At 47.9% G+C, this 27,871-nt stretch overlaps 6 non-coding genes across 6 annotated transcripts; 3 read left to right on the plus strand and 3 right to left on the minus strand.

Annotated features, from left to right (window-relative positions):
- The first annotated feature begins 2,536 nt into the window (after positions 1-2,536).
- trnai-aau (transfer RNA isoleucine (anticodon AAU)) lies at positions 2,537-2,610 on the plus strand. Its single transcript has one exon. It is a non-coding gene; the product is annotated as a tRNA-Ile (tRNA).
- A 16,074-nt stretch (positions 2,611-18,684) lies between these two features.
- Positions 18,685-18,776, minus strand: trnar-ucu (transfer RNA arginine (anticodon UCU)). The gene is given in 2 exon segments: positions 18,685-18,720; positions 18,740-18,776. It is a non-coding gene; the product is annotated as a tRNA-Arg (tRNA).
- A 2,041-nt stretch (positions 18,777-20,817) lies between these two features.
- trnar-ucu (transfer RNA arginine (anticodon UCU)) lies at positions 20,818-20,909 on the plus strand. Its single transcript is given in 2 exon segments — positions 20,818-20,854; positions 20,874-20,909. It is a non-coding gene; the product is annotated as a tRNA-Arg (tRNA).
- Positions 20,910-25,883: 4,974 nt separating this feature from the next.
- Positions 25,884-25,957, plus strand: trnai-aau (transfer RNA isoleucine (anticodon AAU)). The gene has a single exon. It is a non-coding gene; the product is annotated as a tRNA-Ile (tRNA).
- Positions 25,958-26,174: 217 nt separating this feature from the next.
- On the minus strand, positions 26,175-26,256 carry trnas-cga (transfer RNA serine (anticodon CGA)). Its single transcript has one exon. It is a non-coding gene; the product is annotated as a tRNA-Ser (tRNA).
- Positions 26,257-26,453: 197 nt separating this feature from the next.
- trnai-aau (transfer RNA isoleucine (anticodon AAU)) lies at positions 26,454-26,527 on the minus strand. Its single transcript has one exon. It is a non-coding gene; the product is annotated as a tRNA-Ile (tRNA).
- Positions 26,528-27,871: the final 1,344 nt, after the last annotated feature.

Below are 27,871 nucleotides of genomic sequence, written 5' to 3' on the forward strand. Positions count from 1 at the left end.
TCGACACTGGCCCTCCGAAGAGTAACCCACCCAGACCCTATTACTCTACATTTCCCTCTGATTAATGCACCTAACCTAGGATAATTTAGCACAGCCAATCCACCCTAACCTGCACATCCGTGGGCACTATGGGATAATTTAGCACAGCCAATCCACCCTAACCTGCACATCCGTGGGCACTATGGGACAATTTAGCACAGCCAATCCACCCTAACCTGCACATCCCTGGGCACTATGGGACAATTTAGCACAGCCAATCCACCCTAACCTGCACATCCCTGGGCACTATGGGACAATCTAGCATGGCCAATCCACCCTAACCTGCACATCCCTGGGCACTATGGGACAATTTAGCATGGCCAATCCACCCTAACCTGCACATCCCTGGGCACTATGGGACAATTTAGCATGGCCAATCCACCCTAACCTGTACATCCCTGGGCACTATGGGACAATTTAGCATGGCCAATCCACCCTAACCTACACATCCCTGGGCACTATGGGACAATTTAGCATGGCCAATCCACCCTAACCTGCACATCCCTGGGCACTATGGGACAATTTAGCATGGCCAATCCACCCTAACCTATACATCCCTGGGCACTATGGGACAATTTAGCACAGCCAATCCACCCTAACCTATACATCCCTGGGCACTACGGGGCAATTTAGCATAGCCAATCCACCCTAACCTGCACATTCATGGGCACTACGGGACAATTGCCCATGGCCAATCCACCCTAACCTGCATATCCCTGCGGACTACGGGACAATTTAGCATGGCCAGTCCACCCTAACCTGCACATCCCTGGGCACTACGGGGTAATTTAGCACGACCAATCCACCCTAATCTGCACATCCCTGAACACTATGGAACAATTTAGCATGGCCAATTCACCCTAACCTGTACACCCCTGGGCACTATGGGACATTTTCCCATGGCCAATCCACCCTAACCTGCATATCCCTGGGCACTATGGGACAATTTAGCATGGCCAATCCACCCTAACCTGCACATCCCTGGGCACTATGGGACAATTTAGCATGACCAATCCACCCTAATCTGCACATCCCTGGGCACTATGGGACAATTTAGCATGGCCAATACACCCTAACCTGCACATCCCTGGGCACTATGGGACAATTTAGCATGGCCAATCCACCCTAACCTGCACATCCCTGAACACTACGGGACAATTTAGCATGGCCAATCCACCCTAAACTTCCTATCTTTGGAATGTGGCAGGAAACCAAAGCACCCGGAGGAAACTCACACAGACACAGGGAGGGGAATGTGCAAACTCCACACAGACAGTCGCCCCCCCCCCAAGGCTGGAATCAAACCCAGGCTCCCGTGAGGCAGCCACGCTAACCACTGAGCCACCGTGCCACCAGACATGGGGCCATTTTGTTTTACACAGAGAGTTTATGTGTGGAATCAACTTCCTGAGGAAGTGGTGGATTATGGGGTGCAGTTCCAATTTATAAAAGACAATGTTGGGGCAACTTTGGATAAGTACATGAATAGGAAAGGTTTGGAGGGATATTGATCAGGAGCAGGCAGGCGGGACTAGATTAATTTGGGATTATGGTCGGAATGAACTGGTTGGACCATGGGTTTGTTTCCATGCTGTATTAATCAATGAGCAAAGCTCTAAGATATGTTAGATTGGGATAAATCTCTCTGGGCGTGGGTGGGGGCAGAGTTTTAAGGTCAGGAGCAGGAGGGTGAGAAGGGATTTGGAGGCATAGAGATGTACAGTATGGAAACAGACCCTTCGGTCCAACCCATCCATGCTGACCAGATATCCCAACCCAATCTAGTCCCACCTGCCAGCACCTGGCTCATATCCCTCCAAACTCTTCCTATTCATATACCCATCCAAATGCCTCTTAAATGTTGCAATTGTACCAGCCTCCACCACTTCCTCTGGCAGCTCATTCCAATCACGTACCACCCTCTGGGTGAAAAGGTTGCCCCTTAGGTCCCTTTTATATCTTTCCCCCTCACCCTAAACCTATGCCCCTTGAGTTCTGGACTCCCCGGCCCCAGGGAAAAGACTTTGCCTCTTTACCCTATCCATGATTTTATAAACCTGGATAAGGTCACCCCCTCAGCCTCCGACGCTCCAGGGAAAACAGCCCCAGCCTGTTCAGCCTCTCTCCCTATGGCTCAATCTGACTGAAGGAAGATTACCCAGAGGGTGGTGGTCAGCTGGACCTCACCAATAAGACATAGGAAGTAAGGCCATTGGGCCCATTGAGGATGGGGGGGGGAGGTGGAGATGAGAGCCCTCAAGATATTTTAAGAAAATTTGATTGCTTGGCAAGAGTGTAATGAATTGCAGTTGTTTCTGTCAGAGAAAGTGTCTCAGCAAGTCATGGGGTAGGGAGGGAGTAAACCAGGAGTGTTGGGTTGTCAGAGAGGGAGGAACTGACAGTGTGAGGCTGGAAACTGCAACTTCTCCTCTCTCCCAATAGTTTTACCAGGATCTGAACAATACAGGGGTTTTAACAAGGTAACGATGCATGTCTTGGCCGGTTAGCTCAGTTGGTTAGAGCGTGGTGCTAATAACGCCAAGGTCGCGGGTTCGATCCCCGTACGGGCCAGCCCGTGTTTTACTACCGGAATATTCCCCACCTTTCAGCTCTTGCTGAGAACAGACTCCAGGCTTCCCGGGAAACCCGAGCTGAGCCGCCCGGGAAACGTGGACCACGATCCCCAGTTTCCGCTGGGAACACTCGTTTGGGGCTCGGCGTTTCCCAAACGATCGCCGCAACTTGTGTTTCTCCCCGTTCCCTGGTCCCAGGGCAACCGCTTGCCTTCCACCTGAGGGCGGTCCAGCGGCCGGAGAGGGAGCAAACACCCAACAAGTTCCATTTTCGTCCCTTCACACAGAGTTCTGTGGGGGTCTGCCCCTCTCGCAACACTGTCTCAGCTGGTATTTCAGATGTTCAGCGGCTCCCCCCCCCCCCCCCCCCAAACCCCCGGGGATGCTGCGGGCAGGCTGTGAAGGCGAGCACCGAGCCCGTTTGGAAGACGTCCCACGGTTAATGTTTCCATCTTGTGGGTTTTATCAAGAGGGGCAAGACCACTGTGATCGGACTCTCTGGACAGTATACACACTGTGATCAGCCCCTCTGTACACACACACACTGTGATCAGTCCTTCTGTGTACACGCACACTGTGATCAGTCCCTCTGTGTATACACACTGTGAACAGTCCCTCTGCATACACACACTGTGATCAGTCCCTCTGTATACACACACTGTGATCACTCCCTCTGTGTACACACACACTGTGATCAGTCCCTCTGTATACACACACACTGTGATCAGTCCCTCTGTATACACACACTGTGATCAGTCCCTCTGTGTACACACACACTGTGATCAGCCCCTCTGTATACACACACACTGTGATCAGCCCCTCTGTACACACACACTGTGATCAGTCCTTCTGTGTACACGCACACTGTGATCAGTCCCTCTGTGTATACACACTGTGATCAGTCCCTCTGCATACACACACTGTGATCAGTCCCTCTGTACACACACACTGTGATCAGTCCCTCCGTACACACACACTGTGATCAGTCCCTCTGTATACACACACACTGTGATCAGTCGCTCTGTATACACACACACTGTGATCAGTCCCTCTGTGTACACACACTGTGATCAGTCCCTCTGTATACATACACTGTGATCAGTCCCTTTGTATACGCACACTGTGATCAGTCCCTCTGTGGAAATACACACACTGTGATCAGTCCCTCTGTACACACACACTGTGATCAGTCCCTCTGTATACACACACACTCTGATCAGTCCCTCTGTGTACACACACTGTGATCAGTCCCTCTGTATACACACACTGTGATCAGTCCCTCTGTACACACACACACTCTGATCAGTCCCTCTGTAGAAACACACACTGTGATCAGTCCCTCTGTATACACACACTGTGATCAGTCCCTCTGTATACACACACACTGTGATCAGTCCCTCTGTATACACACACTGTGATCAGTCCCTCTGTATACACGCACACTGTGATCAGTCCCTCTGTATACACACTGTGATCAGTCCCTCTGTATACACACACTATGATCACTCCCTCTGTGTACACGCATACTGTGATCAGTCCCTCTGTATACACACTGTGATCAGTCCCTCTGTATACACACACACTGTGATAGAACATAGAACATAGAAGAATACAGCACAGTACAGGCCCTTTGGCCCTCGATGTTGCGCCGATCCAAGCCCACCTAACCTATACTAACCCACTATCCTCCATATACCTATCCAATGCCCGCTTAAATGCCCATAAAGAGGGAGAGTCCACCACTGCTACTGGCAGGGCATTCCATGAACTCACGACTCGCTGAGTGAAGAACCTACCCCTAACTTCAGTCCTATATCTACCCCCCCTTAATTTAAAGCTATGCCCCCTTGTAATACCCGACTCCATACGCGGGAAAAGGTTCACACTGTCAACCCTATCTAACCCCCTAATCATCTTGTACACCTCAATCAAGTCACCTCTAAACCTTCTTTTCTCTAATGAAAACAGCCCCAAGTGTCTCAGTCTTTCCTCATACGATCTTCCTTCCATACCAGGCAACATCCTGGTAAACCTCCTCTGCACCCGTTCCAGTGCCTCCACATCCTTCCTATAGTATGGCGACCAAAACTGCACACAATATTCCAGATGCGGCCGCACCAGAGTCTTATACAACTGCATCATGACCTCAGGACTCCGGAACTCAATTCCTCTACCAATAAAAGCCAGTACGCCATATGCCTTCCTCACCGCACTATTTAAAACACAAAACACACTGTGATCAGTCCCTCTGTATACACACACTGTGATCATGTCCCTCTGTATACACACACTGGGATCAGTCCCTCTGTATACACACACTGTGATCAGTCCCTCTGTGTATATACACACACTGTGATCAGTCCCACTGTATACACACACACTGTGATCAGTCCCTCTATATACACACACTGTGATCAGTCCCTCTGTATACACACACTGTGATCATGTCCCTCTGTATACACACACTGGGATCAGTCCCTCTGTATACACACACTGTGATCAGTCCCTCTGTGTATATACACACACTGTGATCAGTCCCACTGTATACACACACACTGTGATCAGTCCCTCTATATACACACACTGTGATCAGTCCCTCTGTATACACAAACACTGTGATCAGTCCCTCTGTGTACACACACTGTGATCAGTCCCTCTGTATACACACACACTGTGATCAGTCCCTCTGTGTACACACACTGTGATCAGTCCCTCTGTGTACACACACTGTGATCAGTCTCTCTGTATACAGACACACTGTGATCAGTCCCTCTGTATAGACCCACACTGTGATCAGTCCCTCTGTATACACACACTGTGATCAATCCCTCTGTGTACACACACAATGTGATCAGTCCCTCTTTATACACACACTGTGATCAGTCCCTCTGTGTACACACACACTGTGATCAGTCCCTCTGTATACACACACACTGTGATCAGTCGCTCTGTATACACACACACTGTGATCAGTCCCTCTGTATACACACACTGTGATCAGTCCCTCTGTGTACACACTGTAATCAGTCCCTCTGTGTACACACACACTGTGATCAGTCTCTCTGTATACACACACACTGTGATCAGTCCCTCTGTGTACACACACTGTGATCAATCCCTCTGTGTACACACACAATGTGATCAGTCCCTCTGTATACACACACTGTGATCAGTCCCTCTGTGTACACACACACTGTGATCAGTCCCTCTGTATACACACACACTGTGATCAGTCTCTCTGTATACACAAACACTGTGATCAATCCCTCTGTATACACACACTTTGATCAGTCCCTCTGTATACACACACACACTGTGATCAGTCCCTCTGTACACACTGTGATCAATCCCTCTGTGTACACACACAATGTGATCAGTCCGTCTGTACACACACACTGTGATCAGTCCCTCTATGTACACACACTGTGATCAGTCTCTCTGTATACACACACACTGTGATCAGTCCCTCTGTGTACACACTCTGTGATCACCCCTCTGTATACACACACTGTGATCAGTCCCTCTGTGTACACACACTGTGATCAGTCTCTCTGTATACAGACACACTGTGATCAGTCCCTCTGTGTATATACACACACTGTGATCAGTCCCACTGTATACACACACACTGTGATCAGTCCCTCTATATACACACACTGTGATCAGTCCCTCTGTATACACACACTGTGATCATGTCCCTCTGTATACACACACTGGGATCAGTCCCTCTGTATACACACACTGTGATCAGTCCCTCTGTGTATATACACACACTGTGATCAGTCCCACTGTATACACACACACTGTGATCAGTCCCTCTATATACACACACTGTTATCAGTCCCTCTGTATACACTAACACTGTGATCAGTCCCTCTGTGTACACACACTGTGATCAGTCCCTCTGTATACACACACACTGTGATCAGTCCCTCTGTGTACACACACTGTGATCAGTCCCTCTGTGTACACACACTGTGATCAGTCTCTCTGTATACAGACACACTGTGATCAGTCCCTCTGTATAGACCCACACTGTGATCAGTCCCTCTGTGTACACACTCTGTGATCACCCCTCTGTATACACACACTGTGATCAGTCCCTCTGTGTACACACACTGTGATCAGTCTCTCTGTATACAGACACACTGTGATCAGTCCCTCTGTGTATATACACACACTGTGATCAGTCCCACTGTATACACACACACTGTGATCAGTCCCTCTATATACACACACTGTGATCAGTCCCTCTGTATACACACACTGTGATCATGTCCCTCTGTATACACACACTGGGATCAGTCTCTCTGTATACAGACACACTGTGATCAGTCCCTCTGTATAGACCCACACTGTGATCAGTCCCTCTGTATACACACACTGTGATCAATCCCTCTGTGTACACACACAATGTGATCAGTCCCTCTTTATACACACACTGTGATCAGTCCCTCTGTGTACACACACACTGTGATCAGTCCCTCTGTATACACACACACTGTGATCAGTCGCTCTGTATACACACACACTGTGATCAGTCCCTCTGTATACACACACTGTGATCAGTCCCTCTGTGTACACACTGTAATCAGTCCCTCTGTGTACACACACACTGTGATCAGTCTCTCTGTATACACACACACTGTGATCAGTCCCTCTGTGTACACACACTGTGATCAATCCCTCTGTGTACACACACAATGTGATCAGTCCCTCTGTATACACACACTGTGATCAGTCCCTCTGTGTACACACACACTGTGATCAGTCCCTCTGTATACACACACACTGTGATCAGTCTCTCTGTATACACAAACACTGTGATCAGTCGCTCTGTATACACACACACTGTGATCAGTCCCTCTGTACACACACACTGTGATCAGTCCCTCTGAATACACACACTGTGATCAGACCTTCTGTATACACACACACTGTGATCAGTCACTCTGTACACACGCACTGTGATCAGTCCCTCTGTATACACACACACTGTGATCAGTCCCTCTGTACACACACACTGTGATCAGCCCCTCTGTATACACACACACTGTGATCAGTTCCTCTGTACACACACACTGTGATCAGTCCCTCTGTATACACACACTGTGATCAGTCCCTCTGAATACACACACACTGTGATCAGTCCCTCTGTATACACACACTGTGATCAGTCCCTCTGTCTACACACACACTGTGATCAGTCCCTCTGTATACACACACACTGTGATCAGTCCCTCTGTACACACACACTGTGATCAGTCCCTCCGTACACACACACTGTGATCAGTCCCTCTGTATACACACACACTGTGATCAGTCGCTCTGTACACACACACACTGTGATCAGTCCCTCTGTATACACACACACACTGTGATAAGTCCCTCTGTACACACACACTGTGATCAGTCCCTCTGTATCCACACACTGTAATCTGTCCCTCTGTACACACACACTGTGATCAGTCCCTCTGTATACACACACTGTGATCAGTCCCTCTGTATATACACACACTGTGATCAGTCCCGCTGTGTACACACACACTGTGATCAGTCCCTCTGTACACACACACTGTGATCAGTCCCTCTGTATACACACACTGTGATCAGTCCCTCTATATACACACACTGTGATCAGTCTCTCTGTATACACACATACTGTGATCAGTCCCTCTGTGTACACACACTGTGTTCAGTCTCTCTGTATACACACACTGTGATCAGCCCCTCTGTATACAAACACACTCTGTGATCGGTCCCTCTGTATACACACACACTGTGATCAGTCCCTCTGTGTACACACACACTGTGATCAGCCCCTCTGTATACACACACTGTGATCAGTCCCTCTGTATACACACACACTGTGATCAGTCCCTCAGTATATACACACACTGTGAGTAGTCCCTCTGTATACACACACACACTGTGATCAGCCCCTCTGTATACACACACACTGTGATCAGTCCCTCTGTGTACACACACACTGTGATCAGTCCCTCTGTATACACACACTGTGAGCAGTCCCTCTGTATACACACACACTGTGATCAGTTCCTCTGTATACACACACACTGTGATCAGTCCCTCTGTACACACACACTGTGATCAGTCCCTCTGTATACACAAACTGTGATCAGTCCCTCTGTATACACACACACTGTGATCAGTCCCTCTGTATACACACACTGTGATCAGTCCCTCCGTACACACACACTGTGATCAGTCCCTCTGTATACACACACACACTGTGATCAGTCCCTCTGTACACACACACACTGTGATCAGTCCCTCTGTATACACACACACACTGTGATCAGTCCCTCTGTACACACACACTGTGATCAGTCCCTCTGTATACACACACTGTGATCAATCCCTCTGTACACACAAACTGTGATCAGTCCCTCTGTATACACACACTGTGATCAGTCCCTCTGTATATACACACACTGTGATCAGTCCCGCTGTGTACACACACACTGTGATCAGCCCCTCTGTATACACACACTGTGATCAGCCCCTCTGTATACACACACTGTGATCAGTCCCTCTGTACACACACACTGTGATCAGTCCCTCTGTATACACACACTGTGATCAATCCCTCTGTACACACAAACTGTGATCAGTCCCTCTGTATACACACACTGTGATCAGTCCCTCTGTATATACACACACTGTGATCAGTCCCGCTGTGTACACACACACTGTGATCAGCCCCTCTGTATACACACACTGTGATCAGCCCCTCTGTATACACACACTGTGATCAGTCCCTCTGTACACACACACTGTGATCAGTCCCTCTGTATACACACACTGTGATCAGTCCCTCTATATACACACACTGTGATCTTGTCCCTCTGTACACACACTGTGATCAGTCTCTCTGTATACACACACACTGTGATCAGTCCCTCTGTACACACACTGTGATCAGTCTCTCTGTATACACACACACTGTGATCAGTCGCTCTGTATACACACACACTGTGATCAGTCCCTCTGTATACACACACTGTGATCAGTCCCTCTGTGTACACACTGTAATCAGTCCCTCTGTATACACACACACTGTGATCAGTCCCTCTGTGTACACACACTGTGATCAGTCTCGCTGTATACACAAACACTGTGATCAATCCCTCTGTATACACACACTTTGATCAGTCCCTCTGTATACACACACACTGTGATCAGTCCCTCTGTGTACACACTGTGATCAGTCCCTCTATGTACACACACACTGTGATCAGTCCCTCTGTATACACACAGTGATCAGTCCCTCTGTATACACACACACTGTGATCAGCCCCTCTGTATACACACACACTGTGATCAGTCGCTCTGTATACACACACACTGTGATCAGTCCCTCTGTATACACACACTGTGATCAGTCCCTCTGTGTACACACTGTAATCAGTCCCTCTGTATACACACACACTGTGATGAGTCCCTCTGTGTACACACACTGTGATCAGTCTCTCTGTATACACAAACACTGTGATCAATCCCTCTGTATACACACACTTTGATCAGTCCCTCTGTATACACACACACTGTGATCAGTCCCTCTGTGTACACACTGTGATCAGTCCCTCTGTGTACACACACACTGTGATCAGTCCCTCTGTATACACACACTGTGATCAGTCCCTCTGTGTACACACTGTAATCAGTCCCTCTGTATACACACACACTGTGATCAGTCCCTCTGTATACACACACTGTGATCAGTCCCTCTGTGTACACACACACTGTGATCAGTCCCTCTGTGTACACGCACTGTGATCAGTCTCTCTGTACACACACACACACACACTGTGATCAGTCCCTCTGTGTATACACACTGTGATCAGCCCCTCTGTATACACACACTGTGATCAGTCCCTCTGTGTACACACACTGTGATCAGTCTCTCTGTATACAGACACACTGTGATCAGTCCCTCTGTGTACACACACTGTGATCAGTCTCTCTGTATACAGACACACTGTGATCAGTCCCTCTGTGTGCACACACTGTGATCAGCCCCTCTGTGTACACACACTGTGATCAGCCCCTCTGTATACACACACTGTGATCAGTCCCTCTGTGTACACACACTGGTGATCAGCCCCTCTGTATACACACAATGTGATCAGTCTCTCTGTCTCCTCACACACTGTGATCAGTCCCTCTGTGTACACGCACTGTGATCGTTCCCTCTGTATACACACACACTGTGATCAGTCCCTCTGTATACACACACTGTGATCAGCCCCTCTGTATACACACACACTGTGATCAGTCCCTCTGTGTACACACACACTGTGATCAGTCCCTCTGTATACACACACACTGTGATCAGTCCCTCTGTATACACACACACTGTGATCAGTCCCTCTGTGTACACACACACACTGTGATCGGTCCCTCTCTATCCACACACACTGTGATCAGTCCCTCTGTGTACACACACTGTGAACAGCCCCTCTGTATACACACACTGTGATCAGCCCCTCTGTATACACACACTGTGATCAGCCCCTCTGTATACACACACACTGTGATCAGTCCCTCTGTACACACACACTGTGATCAGTCCCTCTGTATACACACACTGTGATCAGTCTCTGTGGAAACAGACACACTGTGATCAGTCCCTCTGTGTACACACACTGTGATCAGTCTCTCTGTATACACACACACTGTGATCAGTCCCTCTATATACACACACTGTGATCAGTCCCTCTGTATACACACACACTGTGATCAGTCCCTCTGTGTACACACACTGTGATCAGCCCCTCTGTATACACACACTGTGATCAGCCTCTCTGTATACACACACACTGTGATCAGCCTCTCTGTATACACACACTGTGATCAGTCTCTCTGTATACACACACACTGTGATCAGTCCCTCTGTGTACACACACTGTGATAAGCCCCTCTGTATACACACACTGTGATCAGTCTCCCTGTATACTCACACACTGTGATCAATCCCTCTGTGTACACACACTGTGATCAGCCCCTCTGTATAGACACACTGTGATCAGTCCTTCTGTGTACACACACACTGTGATCAGTCCCTCTGTGTACACGCACTGTGATCAGTCTCTCTGTATACACACACACTGTGATCAGTCCCTCTGTGTATATACACTGTGATCAGCCCCTCTGTATACACACACTGTGATCAGTCCCTCTGTGTACACACACTGTGATCAGTCTCTCTGTATACAGACACACTGTGATCAGTCCCTCTGTGTACACACACTGAGATCAGTGTCTCTGTATACACACACACATGTGATCAGTCCCTCTGTATGCACACACTGTGATCAGCCCCTCTGTATACACACACTGTGATCAGCCCCTCTGTATACACACACTGTAATCAGTCCCTCTGTATACACACACACTGTGATCAGTCCCTCTGTGTACACACACTGCTGATCAGCCCCTCTGTATACACACACTGTGATCAGTCTCTCTGTCTCCTCACACACTGTGATCAGTCCCTCTGTGTACACACACTGTGATCGTTCCCTCTGTATACACACACTGTGATCAGCCCCTCTGTATACACACACACTGTGATCAGTCCCTATGTATACACACACACTGTGATCAGTCCCTCTGTATACACACACTGTGATCAGTCCCTCTGTATACACACACACTGTGATCAGTCCCTCTGTGTACACACACACTTTGTTCGGTCCCTCTCTATCCACACACACTGTGATCAGTCCCTCTGTGTACACACACACTGTGATCGGTCCCTCTGTATACACACACTGTGATCAGCCCCTCTGTATACACACACACAGTGATCAGTCCCTCTGTGTACACACACACTGTGATCAGTCCCTCTGTGTACACACACACTGTGAACAGCCCCTCTGTATACACACACTGTGATCAGCCCCTCTGTATACACACACTGTGATCAGCCCCTCTGTATACACACACACTGTGATTACTCCCTCTATACACACACTGTGATCAGTCCCTCTATATACACACACTGTGATCAGTCCCTCTGTGTACACACACTGTGATCAGTCCCTCTGTATACACACACTGTGATCAGTCTCTCTGTATACACACACACTGTGATCAGTCCCTCTGTGTACACACACTGTGATCAGCACCTCCGTATACACACACTGTGATCAGTCTCCCTGTATACTCACACACTGTGATCAGTCTCTCTGTGTACACACACTGTGATCAGCCCCTCTGTATAGACACACTGTGATCAGTCCCTCTGTGTACACATACTGTGATCAGTCCCTCTGTATTCACACACCGTGATCAGTCCCTCTGTGTACACACACACTGTGATCGATCCCTCTGTATACACACACTGTGATCAGCCCCTCTGTATACACACACACTGTGATCAGTCCCTCTGTATACACACACACTGTGATCAGTCCCTCTGTATACACACACTGTGATCAGCCCCTCTGTCTACACACACACTGTGATCAGTCCCTCTGTGTACACACACACTGTGATCAGTCCCTCTGTATACACACACTGTGATCAGCCCCTCTGTGTACACACACACTGTGATCGGTCCCTCTGTATACACACACACTGTGATCAGTCCCTCTGTGTACACACACACTGTGATCGGTCCCTCTGTACACACACACTGTGATCAGCCCCTCTGTATAGACACACACTGTGATCAGTCCCTCTGTGTACACACACACTGTGATCGGTCCCTCTGTATACACACACTGTGATCAGTCCCTCTGTATACACTCACACTGTGATCAGTCCCTCTGTGTACACACACACTGTGATCAGTCCCTCTGTATACACACACACTGTGATCAGTCCCTCTGTACACACACACTGTGATCAGTCCCTCTGTACACACACACTGTGATCAGTCCTCTGTATACACACACTGTGATCAGTCACTCTGTATACACACACACACTGTGATCAGTCCCTCTGTATACACGCACACTGTGATCAGCCCCTCTGTATACACACACTGTGATCAGCCCCTCTGTATACACACACTGTAATCAGTCCCTCTGTATACACACACACTGTGATCAGTCCCTCTGTATACACACACACACTGCTGATCAGCCCCTCTGTATACACACACTGTGATCAGTCTCTCTGTCTCCTCACACACTGTGATCAGTCCCTCTGTGTACACACACTGTGATCGTTCCCTCTGTATACACACACTGTGATCAGCCCCTCTGTATACACACACACTGTGATCAGTCCCTCTGTATATACACACACTGTGATCAGTCCCTCTGTATACACACACTGTGATCAGCCCCTCTGTATACACACACACTGTGATCAGTCCCTCTGTATACACACACACTGTGATCAGTCCCTCTGTATACACACACACTGTGATCAGTCCCTCTGTATATACACACACACTGTGATCAGCCCCTCTGTATACACACACACTGTGATCAGTCCCTCTGTATATACACACACACTGTGATCAGCCCCTCTGTATACACACGCACACTGTGATCAGTCCCTCTGTATACACGCACACTGTGATCAGCCCCTCTGTATACACACACTGTGATCAGCCCCTCTGTATACACACACTGTAATCAGTCCCTCTGTATACACACACACTGTGATCAGTCCCTCTGTGTACACACACTGCTGATCAGCCCCTCTGTATACACACACTGTGATCAGTCTCTCTGTCTCCTCACACACTGTGATCAGTCCCTCTGTGTACACACACTGTGATCGTTCCCTCTGTATACACACACTGTGATCAGCCCCTCTGTATACACACACACTGTGATCAGTCCCTCTGTATACACACACACTGTGATCAGTCCCTCTGTATACACACACTGTGATCAGCCCCTCTGTATACACACACACTGTGATCAGTCCCTCTGTGTACACACACACTGTGATCAGTCCCTCTCTGTACACACACACTGTGATCGGTCCCTCTGTATACACACACTGTGATCAGCCCATCTGTATACACACACACAGTGTTCAGTCCCTCTGTGTACACACACACTGTGATCAGTCCCTCTGTGTACACACACTGTGATCAGTCCCTCTGTATACACACACTGTGATCAGTCCCTCTGTATACACACACTGTGATCAGCCCCTCTGTATACACACACTGTGATCAGCCCCTCTGTGTACACACACTGTGATCAGTCCCTCTGTGTACACACACTGTGATCAGTCCCTCTGTATACACACACACTGTGATCAGCCCCTCTGTGTACACACACTGTGATCAGTCCCTCTGTGTACACACACTGTGATCAGTCCCTCTGTATACACACACACACTGTGATCAGTCCCTCTGTGTACACACACTGTGATCAGTCTCTCTGTATACACACACTGTGATCAGCCCCTCTGTGTACACACACAGTGATCAGTCCCTCTGTGTACACACACTGTGATCAGTCCCTCTGTACACACACACACACTGTGATCACTCCCTCTGTGTACACACACTGTGATCAGTCCCTCTGTATACACACACACACTGTGATCAGCCCCTCTGTGTACACACACTGTGATCAGTCCCTCTGTGTACACGCACTGTGATCAGTCTCTCTGTATACACACACTGTGATCAGCCCCTCTGTATACACACACACTGTGATCAGCCTCTCTGTATACACACACTGTGATCAGTCTCTCTGTATACACACACTGTGATCAGTCCCTCTGTGTACACACACTGTGATCAGCACCTCCGTATACACACACTGTGATCAGTCTCCCTGTATACTCACACACTGTGATCAGTCTCTCTGTGTACACACACTGTGATCAGCCCCTCTGTATAGACACACTGTGATCAGTCCCTCTGTGTACACATACTGTGATCAGTCCCTCTGTATTCACACACCGTGATCAGCCCCTCTGTGTACACACACTGTGATCAGTCCCTCTGTACACACACTGTGATCAGTCCCTCTGTATACACACACACTGTGATCAGCCCCTCTGTGTACACACACTGTGATCAGTCCCTCTGTACACACACACACTGTGATCAGCCCCTCTGTGTACACACACTGTGATCAGCCCCTCTGTACACACACACACTGTGATCAGTCCCTCTGTGTACACACACACACTGTGATCAGCCCCTCTGTGTACACACACTGTGATCAGCCCCTCTGTACACACACACTGTGATCAGTCCCTCTGTATACACACACACACTGTGATCAGCCCCTCTGTGTACACACACTGTGATCAGTCCCTCTGTACACACACTGTGATCAGTCCCTCTGTGTACACACTGTGACCAGCCCCTGTGCACACAGATGTTTGATGGAAGTGTCCCAGCACAGTGGAGAATGGCAGGGAATTTGAGCAAAGGGAAACGCCGATTGTCCTGCCCCTGTGATGCTGCCTGACCTGCTGCGCTTTTTTAGCAACACATTTTTGAGTGAATTTGAACAGGAACCATCACACCGGCAATGCTGCATGATGGGGACTCTAATGGATGTTCTTGGCCTGTCTTGGCCGGTTAGTTCAGTTGGTTAGAGCGTGGTGCTAGTAACACCGCGGTCGCGGGTTCGGTCTCCGTACGAGCCGTCCCGTTTTCATCTGCCCGGCTCTCGCTCGTGTGCGGAGTGAACAGGATGGGCCAAAGGGCCGTTTTTCGCGACCACACATCGCAGTGGATGCAAAATGTCTTCCTGTGCGTTTGGTTTCAGCCGACAAAGAAAGTGCCACGTCAGAGCACAGGGGGATAGCTGTTTTGGTTTAATAATGATTCCGTGTGTGTGTTTGGGGGGGTTTGTGTGTGTCTCTGTGTGTTTGGGGGGTTGTGTGTGTGTTTGGGGGGGTTAGTGTGTGTGTGTGTTTGGGGGGGGTTGTGTGTGTGTGTGTCTGGGGGGGTTGTGTGTGTGTGTGTTTGGGGGGGGTTTGTGTGTGTCTCTGTGTGTTTGGGGGGGTTGTGTGTGTGTGTCTGTGTGTGTTTGGGGGGTTTTGTGTGTGTCTCTGTGTGTTTGGGGGGTTGTGTGTGTGTGTCTGTGTGTGTTTGGGGGGTTTTGTGTGTGTCTGTGTGTGTTTGGAGGGTTTTGTGTGTGTGTGTGTTTGGGGGGTTGTGTGTGTCTCTGTGTGTTTGGGGGGTTGTGTGTGTGTGTCTGTGTGTGTTTGGGGGGTTTTGTGTGTGTGTGTGTTTGGGGGGTTGTGTGTGTCTCTGTGTGTTTGGGGGGTTGTGTGTGTCTCTGTGTGTTTGGGGGGTTGTGTGTGTGTGTCTGTGTGTGTTTGGAGGGTTTTGTGTGTGTGTGTGTTTGGGGGGTTGTGTGTGTGTGTGTGTTTGGGGGGTTGTGTGTGTGTTTGGGGGGGTTTGTGTGTGTGTGTGTCTGTGTGTGTTTGGGGGGTTTTGTGTGTGTGTGTGTGTGTTTGGGGGGTTGTGTGTGTGTTTGGGGGGGTTTGTGTGTGTGTGTGTCTGTGTGTGTTTGGGGGGTTTGTGTGTGTGTGTGTGTTTGGGGGGTTGTGTGTGTGTGTGTTTGGGGGGGTTTGTGTGTGTGTGTGTGTTTGGGGGGTTTGTGTGTGTTTGGGGGGTTGTGTGTGTGTGTGTCTGTGTGTGTTTGGGGGGTTTTGTGTGTGTGTGTGTGTTTGGGGGGTTGTGTGTGTGTTTGGGGGGTTTTGTGTGTGTGTGTTTGGGGGGGTTGTGTGTGTGTCTGTGTGTGTTTGGGGGGTTTTGTGTTTGTGTGTGTGTTTGGGGGGTTGTGTGTGTGTTTGGGGGGTTTTGTGTGTGTGTGTTTGGGGGGGTTGTGTGTGTGTCTGTGTGTGTTTGGGGGGTTTTGTGTGTGTGTGTTTGGGGGGGTTGCGTGTGTGTCTGTGTGTGTTTGGGGGGTTTTGTTTTTGTGTGTGTTTGGGGGGTTGTGTGTGTCTGTGTGTGTTTGGGGGGTTGTGTGTGTGTGTGTGTGTTTGGGGGGTTGTGTGTGTGTGTGTGTGTTTGTCTGTGTGTGTTTGGGGGGTTGTGTGTGTGTCTGTGTGTGTTTGGGGGGTTTTGTGTGTGTGTCTGTGTGTGTTTGGGGGGTTTTGTGTGTGTGTGTTTGGGGGGTTGTGTGTGTGTCTGTGTGTGTTTGGGGGGTTTTGTGTTTGTGTGTTTGGGGGGTTGTGTGTGTGTCTGTGTGTGTTTGGGGGGTTTTGTGTTTGTGTGTTTGGGGGGTTGTGTGTGTGTGTCTGTGTGTGTTTGGGGGGTTTTGTGTGTGTGTGTTTGGGGGGTTGTGTGTGTGTTTGGGGGGTTTTGTGTGTGTGTGTGTTTGTCTGTGTGTGTTTGGGGGGTTGTGTGTGTGTCTGTGTGTGTTTGGGGGGTTTTGTGTGTGTGTGTTTGGGGGGTTGTGTGTGTGTCTGTGTGTGTTTGGGGGGTTTTGTGTGTGTGTGTTTGGGGGGTTGTGTGTGTCTGTGTGTGTTTGGGGGGTTGTGTGTGTGTGTGTGTTTGGGGGGTTGTGTGTGTGTGTGTGTGTGTGTGTTTGGGGGGTTTTGTGTCTGTGTGTGTTTGTCTGTGTGTGTTTGGGGGGTTGTGTGTGTGTCTGTGTGTGTTTGGGGGGTTTTGTGTGTGTGTCTGTGTGTGTTTGGGGGATTTTGTGTGTGTCTGTGTGTGTTTGGGGGGTTGTGTGTGTGTGTGTGTTTGGGGGGGTGTGCGTGAAATTGCAGGGTTATTTCCCAAACAAATACTCTGAAGCTGGAAGCGCCTGTTGGCTTTCCCTTGCCTTGCAGACAAACGCAGAACTAGCCGTTTTTCCAAATGCATCTTTCGAGAAAAACAAAACACACAAAAACAGCCAACACAACAAAGCGAACATGCCTCCCTCCCTTCCCCCCACCTCCTCCAGACCCCGGACAGTGCGGTGCAAACAGACCCCATCAGAGCAAGGCTTTGGGCGAGTCAATCTCGCTTCACATGCCCCTCACCTGCCCGAGACTCACTGCAGGCAGGACGTATCACAGGTCGTTCAGCCTCGGGTCCAGCGGACCTTGACTCACCTGTCCCTGGGGCTGCAGGAAAAATAGCCCCGCACCCCCAAGAATGCAGCTTAAAACCCGACTCTGGTGGGACTCGAACCCACAACCTTTGAATGCCTTCAACAGCCTCAGACTAGAAGTCCAACGCGCTATCCATTGCGCCACAGAGCCTCTTGCGTCGCCCCTGCGATATATGCTTCCTATGATGATGCTAAAACTCACATAACACCAGGTTATAGTCCAACAGGTTTAATTGGAAGCACTAGCTTTCGGAGCGATGCTCCTTCATCAGATGGTAGTGGAGGGCTCGATCGTAACAGAATTTATAGCAAAAATTTGCAGTGTGATGTAACTGAAATTATACATTGAAAAATTGGTTGTCTGTTAAGTCTTTCATCTGTTAGAATACAGTGATAGTTTCACTTCTTTCATGTGTAAATCACAAAACCTTTTCTTTAAAGTTGCATTCTCGGGTTAGCTGTTAACAATGGTGATAGATAGACAATATGTTGAAGGTGTTAGCCCCCTGTGTTCTCTGTCTATGACCTGATGTTTAGATTGATTCCAATCTAAAAAGTGAGATAACAGAGTGTGTGTATGCTCATGTCCCTCTGTATACACACACTGTGATCAGTCCCTCTGTGTACACACTGTGATCATGTCCCTCTGTATACACACACTGTGATCATGTCCCTCTGTATACACACACTGTGATCAGTCCCTCTGTATCCACACACACTGTGATCATGTCCCTCTGTATACACACACTGTGATCAGTCCCTCTGTATACACACACACTGTGATCAGTCCCTCTGTATACACACACTGTGATCAGTCCCTCTGTATACACACACTGTGATCATGTCCCTCTGTATACACACACTGTGATCAGTCCCTCTGTATACACACACACTGTGTCAGCCCTCTGTATACACACTCTGTGATCAGTCCCTCTGTATACACACACACTGTGTCAGCCCTCTGTATACACACACTGTGATCAGCCCTCTGTATACACACACACTGTGTCAACCCTCTGTATACACACACTGTGATCAGCCCTCTGTATACACACACACTGTGATCAGTCCCTCTGTATACACACACACTGTGATCAGTCCCTCTGTATACACACATACTGTGATCAGTCCCTCTGTATACACACACACTGTGATCAGTCCCTCTGTATACACACATACTGTGATCAGTCCCTCTGTATACACACACACTGTGATCAGTCTCTCTGTATACACACACACTGTGATCAGTCTCTCTGTATACACACACGCTGTGATTACAACATGGGTGCTGGGGAAAATATAAGCCCTACCACATGTGGTAGTGTGGGGGTAAAGTTCAAAAAAAAGAGAAAGAAAAGAAAATGTAAAGCTTTGTTTTGCGAACAATACAGGCAGATCACATGGTTAAGTAGCATAGAGAAGTACATGATGGGTAAACAGCGACAAAAACAAAAACACAGGGACAGGCCAATGTTCAGAGTTTGTGAGTCCATTCAGTATTCTAACAACAGGAGGGTAGAAACCGGCTGGTGCGTGTGTTCAGGCTTCTGTATCCTCTCCCCGATGGTAGAGGTTGTAGAAAACCATTGTCAGGGTGGGGGTGGATCTTTGAGAATGCTGGCGGCCTTCCCTTGACAGCGGGGCCTGGTGGATGGATGCTATAGATGGGAGGTAGGCCTCTGTGATTGTCCGGGCCGAGTTCACCACTCTCTGTAACCGTCTCCGACCTTGAATGGTACAGTTGCCATACCAGGTAGTGATACATCCAGACAGAATGCTCTCAATGGCACACTGATACTGCCATTTGTAAACAACGCAAAACGTCACGGCCTGGATTGTTTCTGGGCTCCATGCACCCCTGCGAGGGAAGATGTGACTTTTGAGAGTTGTTTTCTTTAACTCTGGCAGGATGGCTGGGGTGGGGGAGGTCGGGGAGGTGGTGAAAAAGGGGCAGTGCTGACTTGTGGAACTCTCCTTCTTAAACTGGAACGATTCCGAGAGACACTAGCAAGTTTGAGTGACAATTCTGAGAGAGAGAGAGAGTTAAATAAGTCTGCTGAGAGAGTGATAAGGTGTTGTAAATATTCTTGAAGAGAGAATATAATGGAATGAGGAGCAGTCCCGCCAGTCTCTTTTGTCATTCGATACAATTTCACCTCTTGAAGGTGCCAATGTTGGACTGTGATGTACCAAGCTCTGTGGCACAATGGATAGCGTGTTGGACTTCTAGTCTGAGACTGTTGAAGGTATTCAAAGGTTGTGGGTTCGAGTCCCACCAGAGTTGGGTTTTAAGCTGCATTCTTTGGGGTGCAGGGCTATTTTGGGGTGATTCAGTGGTTAGCACTGCTGCCTCACAGCGCCAGCGACCCAGCTTCGATTCCGGCCTGGCGTGGTGTCTGCACATTCTCCCTGTGTCTGGGTGCGATGTGCAGGTCAGGCAAATTGGCCATTCTAAATTGCCCACAGTGTTAGGTGCATTCGTCAGAGGGAAATGGGTCTGGGAGGGTTACTCTGCGGAGGGTCAGTGTGGACTCATTGGGCCGGAGGGCCTGTTTCCATACTGTAGGGAATTTAAAATTTATAGTCCAGCAGCTTTATTTGGAAGCAGCAGCTTTCGGAGCACTGCTCCTTGGTTGTAACTGATTTCATCTTGGCCTCGTGTTCACTTTCCAACCTGCGCTCCATAACCTTTCAACTAACTGTAACTCAACAAAGGAATGTAGCAAATAGGCATAAGTCTAGCCCACTGTACACTTGGACCCTGCTCTGCCATCTTTATGGCTGATCATCAATACCCCAATCCGACCTTGCCCCACGTTCCTCAATCTTTTAATCACAAGATCTATATCTACTTTCTTTTTGAAAACACACAATGTTTTGGTCTCAACCCTATCTGTTGAATTTCACCACTCTCTGAGGAAAGAAATTGCCTCTAGTCTCAACTCTAAAAGTTTCACCCTTAAACTCTGGTGCGGCTGTATTGCATACAGTTCTGGTCACTGCATTATAGGAAGGATGTGGAAGCTTTGGAAAGGGTGCAGAGGAGATTTATAAGGTGTAGCCTGGTATGGAGGGAAGGTCTTCGAAGAAAAGGCTGAGGGACTTGAGGCTGTTTTCGTTAAAGAGAAGAAGGTTGAGGGGTGACTGCGTATAATATAATCAGAGGGTTAGATAGGGTGGACAGTGAAAGCCTTTTCCTTCTGCTGGCACGAGGTCACATAGCTTTAAATTGAAGGGTGATAGATATAGGACAGATGTCAGAGGTAGCTTCTTTACTCAGAGAATAGTAGGGGCATAGAACACACTGCCTTGCTGAGGGAGGGAGAGGACTGGCAGCTCAATGTTCCAGGGTAGAGATGCACATGGAAGGATAGAAGGAGAGGCAAGAGAGGAGGGAAAATGCCTTTTTTTGATGAAGGATAACAATGCGACAATACTTGGAGAGGATTGAGGGATCATCCAGTGAAGCTCTGTGGCTGGAATTGCAAAAATAAAAGAGGGTGATCACTTTGATGGGATTGTACATTAGGCCCCCAATAGTCAGCGGGAAATTGAGCAACAAATATCTCGGGAGGTCACAGATAGTTGTAAGAGGAATCGGGTTGATATGGAGGTGCCGGTGCTGGACTGGAGTGGACAAAGTTAAAATCAAAACAACACCAGGTTACATGTCCAACCGGTTTATTTGGAAATACTAGTGCTGGAAGACTTGGAGAGTAACTACTAGAGGGGCATAGGTTTAGGGTGAGAGGGGAAAAATTTAAAAGGGATCTAAGGGGCAACTTTTTCACGCAGGGGTGGTACAGGTATGGTATGAGCTGCCAGAGGAAGTGGTAGAGGCTGGTACAATTACAACATTTAAAAGGCATTTGGATGGGTATATAAATAGGAAGGGTTTAGAGGGATATGGGCCAAGTGCTGGAAAGTGGGACTAGATGAAGTTAGGATATCTGGTCAGCATGGGCGGGTTGGACAATTGTGCTGTACATCTCTATGACTCTAATGTTGTGCTATTATTTAAAAAGATTGCAAGGAAAGGCCAGGGAGTTGGAGGGGATTCTGAGAGAGATGCTACGTGCATTTGGAAAGGTAAGGACTGATTAGGAATAGCTAACACAGCTTTGTGCGTGGGAAGCCGTGTATCACAAACTTGATGGAACTTTTCGAAGAAATGACCAATGAAGTCATAGCAGTAGACATGCTCTGCGTGGACTTTAGGATTCCTGATGAACATTCCTAATGAAGGGCTTACATCCGAAACATTGACTCCCCTGCTCCTTCGAGGCTGCCTGACCCGCGTGCTTTTCCAGCGCCATACTTTTCGACGACACGGATTTTAGCCAGGCCTTCGACAAGGTTCCACAAGGTAGACTGGTTAGTAAGGTTAGGCCACATGGGAGAGCCAGCTAACTGAATACAAAAGTGGGTGGATGGTAGGAGACAGAGGGTGGTGGGTAGAGGGTTGTTGTTCAGGCTTGATGCCTGGATCGGTGCTAGGTCCACTGTAGTTTGTCGTTTACATAAACAATTTGGATGAGAATGCATAAGAGGAATGGTTAGTCAGTTTGTAGATGACAACAAATTTGGTGGCATAGCAGGCAGTGAAGAACATTATCGCGGGGTAGAAAGGAATCTTGATCAACTGGGCCAATGGGCCGAGGAGTGGCAGATGAAGTTTAATTTCCATAAATGCAAGATGTTGCATTTTGGTAAGACAAACCAGGGCGGGACTTACACACTTAATGGTAGGGGCTTAGGGAATATTTTCAAACAGACAAACTTAGGAGTGCATGCACATAACCCACTGAAGGTGGCATCACAGGTAGACAGCACTCACCTGCCTTCAGCATTAATTACAGGAATTGGGGTGTCACATTACAGCTGTACAGTACATTGGTAAGACTACATTTGGAGTACTGCACACAATTCTGGGTCAGCCTGCTATGGGAAGGATGTCCCTAAACTGGAACGGATGCAAAAAAACATTTACAAGGATGGAACCAAGACTGGAGGGTTTGTATTGTAAGGAAAGGCTGGGGCGTAGCAGGCTGAGGGGTGACCTTATAGAAGTTTATAAAATCATGACAAAATGAATGGCCAAGGTCTTTTCCCCAGGATAGGAGAGTCCAAAAGTAGAGGGCATAGGGTTTTAGGTGAGAAGGGAAAAATTTAAAAGGGACCTAAGGGGCAACTTTTTCATGCAGAGGGTGGTGTGTACATGGAACGAGCTGCGAGAGGAAATGGTAGATGCTGGTACAATTATAACATTTAAAAGACATTTGGACACATACGTGGATAGGAAAGGTTTAGAGGGCTGAATGTAGGCAAACGGGACTAGTTCAGGTTAGAAAATCTGGTCAGCATGGATGAGTTGGGCCGAAGGGTCTGTTTCCATGCTGTACATCTCTATGACTCTCTGAATCTCCTCTGAACTGCTTTCAGTACATCCGTCATCAAGTAAGGGACCAAAATTGTGTGCAATACTCTAAGTCTCTAAAATGCCTTTTCATTTATACACTGTTCCTTTGGCAATAAATGCTAAAATTACATTTGCTTTCCTTCTCACCTGCTGTACCCAGCAGGTGAGAAGGGCTGTGTTCATGACTCTCTGTAATCCTGGGCAGAGCTGATTTGGAGATGCTGGTGCTGGACTGAGGTGTACAGACACACACACATGCACACATACACTTATATGTTTGTGGGGTGAATTTGAACTTGCAGAGTTACATCATACTTTGCTCAAAAACTGCATGAATCTCTGTTAACTTATTTTGTTTAGATTAGAATCAATCTAAACATTATGGCACAGACCACAGCACACAGGGGGCTAACACCTTCAACACATTGTCTGGACTGACACCAATTGTTACAGTTAACCTGAGAATGTAACTTTTAAAAAAAAGTTTTGTGATTTACAATTCTGGTCTCCTTCCTATTGGAAAGATGTTGTGAAACTTGAAAGGGTTCAGAAAAGATTTACAAGGATGTTGCCAGGGTTGGAGGATCTGAGCTAGAGGGAGAGGCTGAACAGGCTGTGGCTGTTTTCCCTGGAGGGTCGGAGACTGAGGGGTGACCTTATAGAGGTTTACAAAATTATGAGGGGCATGGATAGGGTAAATAGACAAGATCTTTCCCCTGGGGTTGGGGAGTCCAGAACTGGAGGGCGTAGGTTTAGGGTGAGAGGGGAAAGATATAAAAGAGACCTAAGGGGCAACTTTTTCACGCAGAAGGTGGTACGTGTATAGAATGAGCTGCCAGAGGATGTGGTGGAGGCTGGTACAACTGCAACATTGAAGAGGCATATGGATGGGTATATGGATAGGAAGTGTTTGGGGGGATATGGGCTGGGTGCTGGCAGGTGGGACTAGATTGGGTTGGGATACCTGGTCGGCATGGACGGGTTGGACCGAAGGGTCTATTTCCATGCTGTACATCTCTATGACTCTATTACATATGAAAGAAGTGAAACTAACATGGTCATTCTAACAGATGAGAGACTTAACAAACAATCAAGGTATTTTTCAATGTATAATTTCAGTTACATCACACTGTAAACTTTCGTTATAAGTTCTGTGTCTTACAATTGCGTACTCCACAACCAACTGATGAAGGAGCAGCGCTCTGAAAGCTAGTGCTTCCAATTAAACCTGTTGGACTATAATCTGGTGTTGTGTGAATGTTAGCTTTCAGAGCGCTGCTCCTTCATCAGTTGGTTGTGGAGTACGCAATTGTAAGACACAGAACTTATAACGAAAGTTTACAGTGTGATGTAACTGAAATTATACATTGAAAAATACCTTGATTGTTTGTTAAGTCCCTCATCTTTTAGAATGGGCATGTTGGTTTCAGTTCTTTCATAAGTAAATCCTAGAATTTTCTTTATTGTCAGGTGAACTTGAACAATGCTGGCCCAGATAATGCACTGAAGCTGTGAGGAGAAAGCTAATGTTTCTAAATAGCCCTGTTGGACTATAATCTGATTTTGACCTGGGCAGGAGTAGTTGCAAAACAGCTGTGAAGAGAGCACTCCAAGAGCTGTAACAATTTTGAGAGGAGTAAGGTGCTGTCACAGAAACATCTTGTGAGAGTGCAATAAGTAAAACAGTGCTGGAAAGAGAGTAATCATGGGTTACTGCGATTCTAAGTGAGAGAGCAATGGGGTGGTGCCACAATTCTGTGTGGAAGGTAGCAGAGCATGAGAGCAAACCAATTAGTACAGCAACTCTATGAAAGAGTACAAAGGGAAATCCTTGCAACTGGCCGGTTAGCTCAGTTGGTTAGAGCGTGGTGCTAATAACGCCAAGGTCGCGGGTTCGATCCCCGTACGGGCCATTAATTTAATTTGTTTTAGTAATTTTGATTATCTTCCTTGGTGCATAAAGGGAAGACGGTTTAACATTGCTTTGGGGAGGAGAGGCTAAGTCAGGAACAGGGCAGGGGAGTTGCAAAGGGGACCTTGCACCCTTTAATGTTTACTGTAAAACGATGTCTGAGTGGCGTCTCACTCGGGGGGGAAACCTTTCAAATTGCCAAAAAAGAGTGAGGAGCTCGCTGCGAGCAGGGTTCGAACCTGCGCGGGGAAACCCCATTGGATTTCGAGTCCAACGCCTTAACCACTCGGCCATCGCAGCTACAGGAAACTGCCTTTGCATTTCTCATACTAATACCGGGCAGCAAGTGCTTTCCAGCTCCGAGTATGGGGTTTTTCACCCCTCTGCGTGTTTACTTTCCGTGTGTTTCCTTTTGCAAATACCTGCCCACCCCCCACGTCGCTGGCTGTCAAAGGGAAACAACTCACTGCTTTTGGTAACAAAAAAAAACTTGAGCATGGCCCGTACGGGGATCGAACCCGCGACCTTGGCGTTATTAGCACCACGCTCTAACCAACTGAGCTAACCGGCCGTCTCACGCAACCAGCGCTCGCCGAGTTTCCCAGTCATTGAGTAAGAATTTAATCTCTTTGAACTACATTTATAACCAAAGCTTTTCACTGTGCCTCGGTACACCGTGACAATAAATCCAATTCAATTCAATTCATGGTAGCTCACTGCTACTACCCTATATATATATATATATATATATATATATATAAATATCTCTCTCTTTCCCTGACACTACTGGTTGCTCAATCCCAACCCTGCCACTTGTGAGGCCAGTCCCAGGCTTGCTGAGTTCCTCCCGCCTCCTTCGTGTCTCCCTAAGCACAGGGCAAAAATGGGTACTGCAGATAGAGTCATAGAGATGTACAGCACGGAAACAGACCCTTCGGTCCAACCCGTCCATGCCGACCAGATACCCCAACCCAATCTAGTCCCACCTGCCAGCACCCGGCCCATATCCCTCCAAACCCTTCCTATTCATATACCCATCCAAATGCCTCTTCAATGTTGCAGTTGTACCAACCTCCACCACTTCCTCTGGCAGCTCATTCCATAAACGTACCACCCTCTGGGTGAAAAAGTTGCCCCTTAGGTCTCTTGTATATCTTTCCCCTCTCATCCTAACCTATACCCTCTAGTTCTGCATTCCCACGCCCCAGGGAAAAAAACTTTGCCTATTTACCCTATTCATGCCCCTCATGGTTTTATAAACCTCTATAAGGTCACCCCTCAGCCTCTGATGCTCCAGGGAAAACAGCCCCAGCCTGTTCAGCCTCTCCCTATAGTTCAAATCCTCCAACCCTGGCAACATCCTTGTGAATCTTTTCTGAATCCTTTCAAGTTTCACAACATCATTCCGATAGGAAGGAGACCAGAATTGCACACAATATTCCAACAGTGACCTAACCAATGTCCTGTAACATGACCTCCCAACTCCTGTACTCAATACTCTGACCAATAAAGGAAAGCATACCAAACGCCTTCTTCACTATCCTATCTACCTGCAACTCCACTTTCAAGGAGCTATGAACCTGCACTCCAGGGTCTCTTTATTCAGCAACACTACCTAGGTCCTTACCATTAAGTGTATAAGTCCCACCAAGACCTGCCTTCCCAAAATACAGTACCTCACATTTAACTAAATTAAACTCCAGCTGCCACTTCTCAGCCCATTTGTCCAACTAGTCAAGATCCTGTTGTAATATGAGGTAACCTTCTTCGCTGTCCACTACCCCTCCAATTTTGGTGTCATCTGCAAACTTACTAACCTCTTATGCTCACATCCAAATCATTTACATAAATGACGAAAAGTAGTGACCAAGCATCATGCATGTCTCATGTCCAGCTTTGTGAAGGACACCACCTA

Source organism: Chiloscyllium plagiosum, unplaced genomic scaffold, assembly GCF_037043375.1.
Source record: "Chiloscyllium plagiosum isolate Xiang-an unplaced genomic scaffold, Cpla_swu_hap1 HiC_scaffold_50, whole genome shotgun sequence".
Lineage (NCBI taxonomy): Eukaryota > Metazoa > Chordata > Chondrichthyes > Orectolobiformes > Hemiscylliidae > Chiloscyllium > Chiloscyllium plagiosum.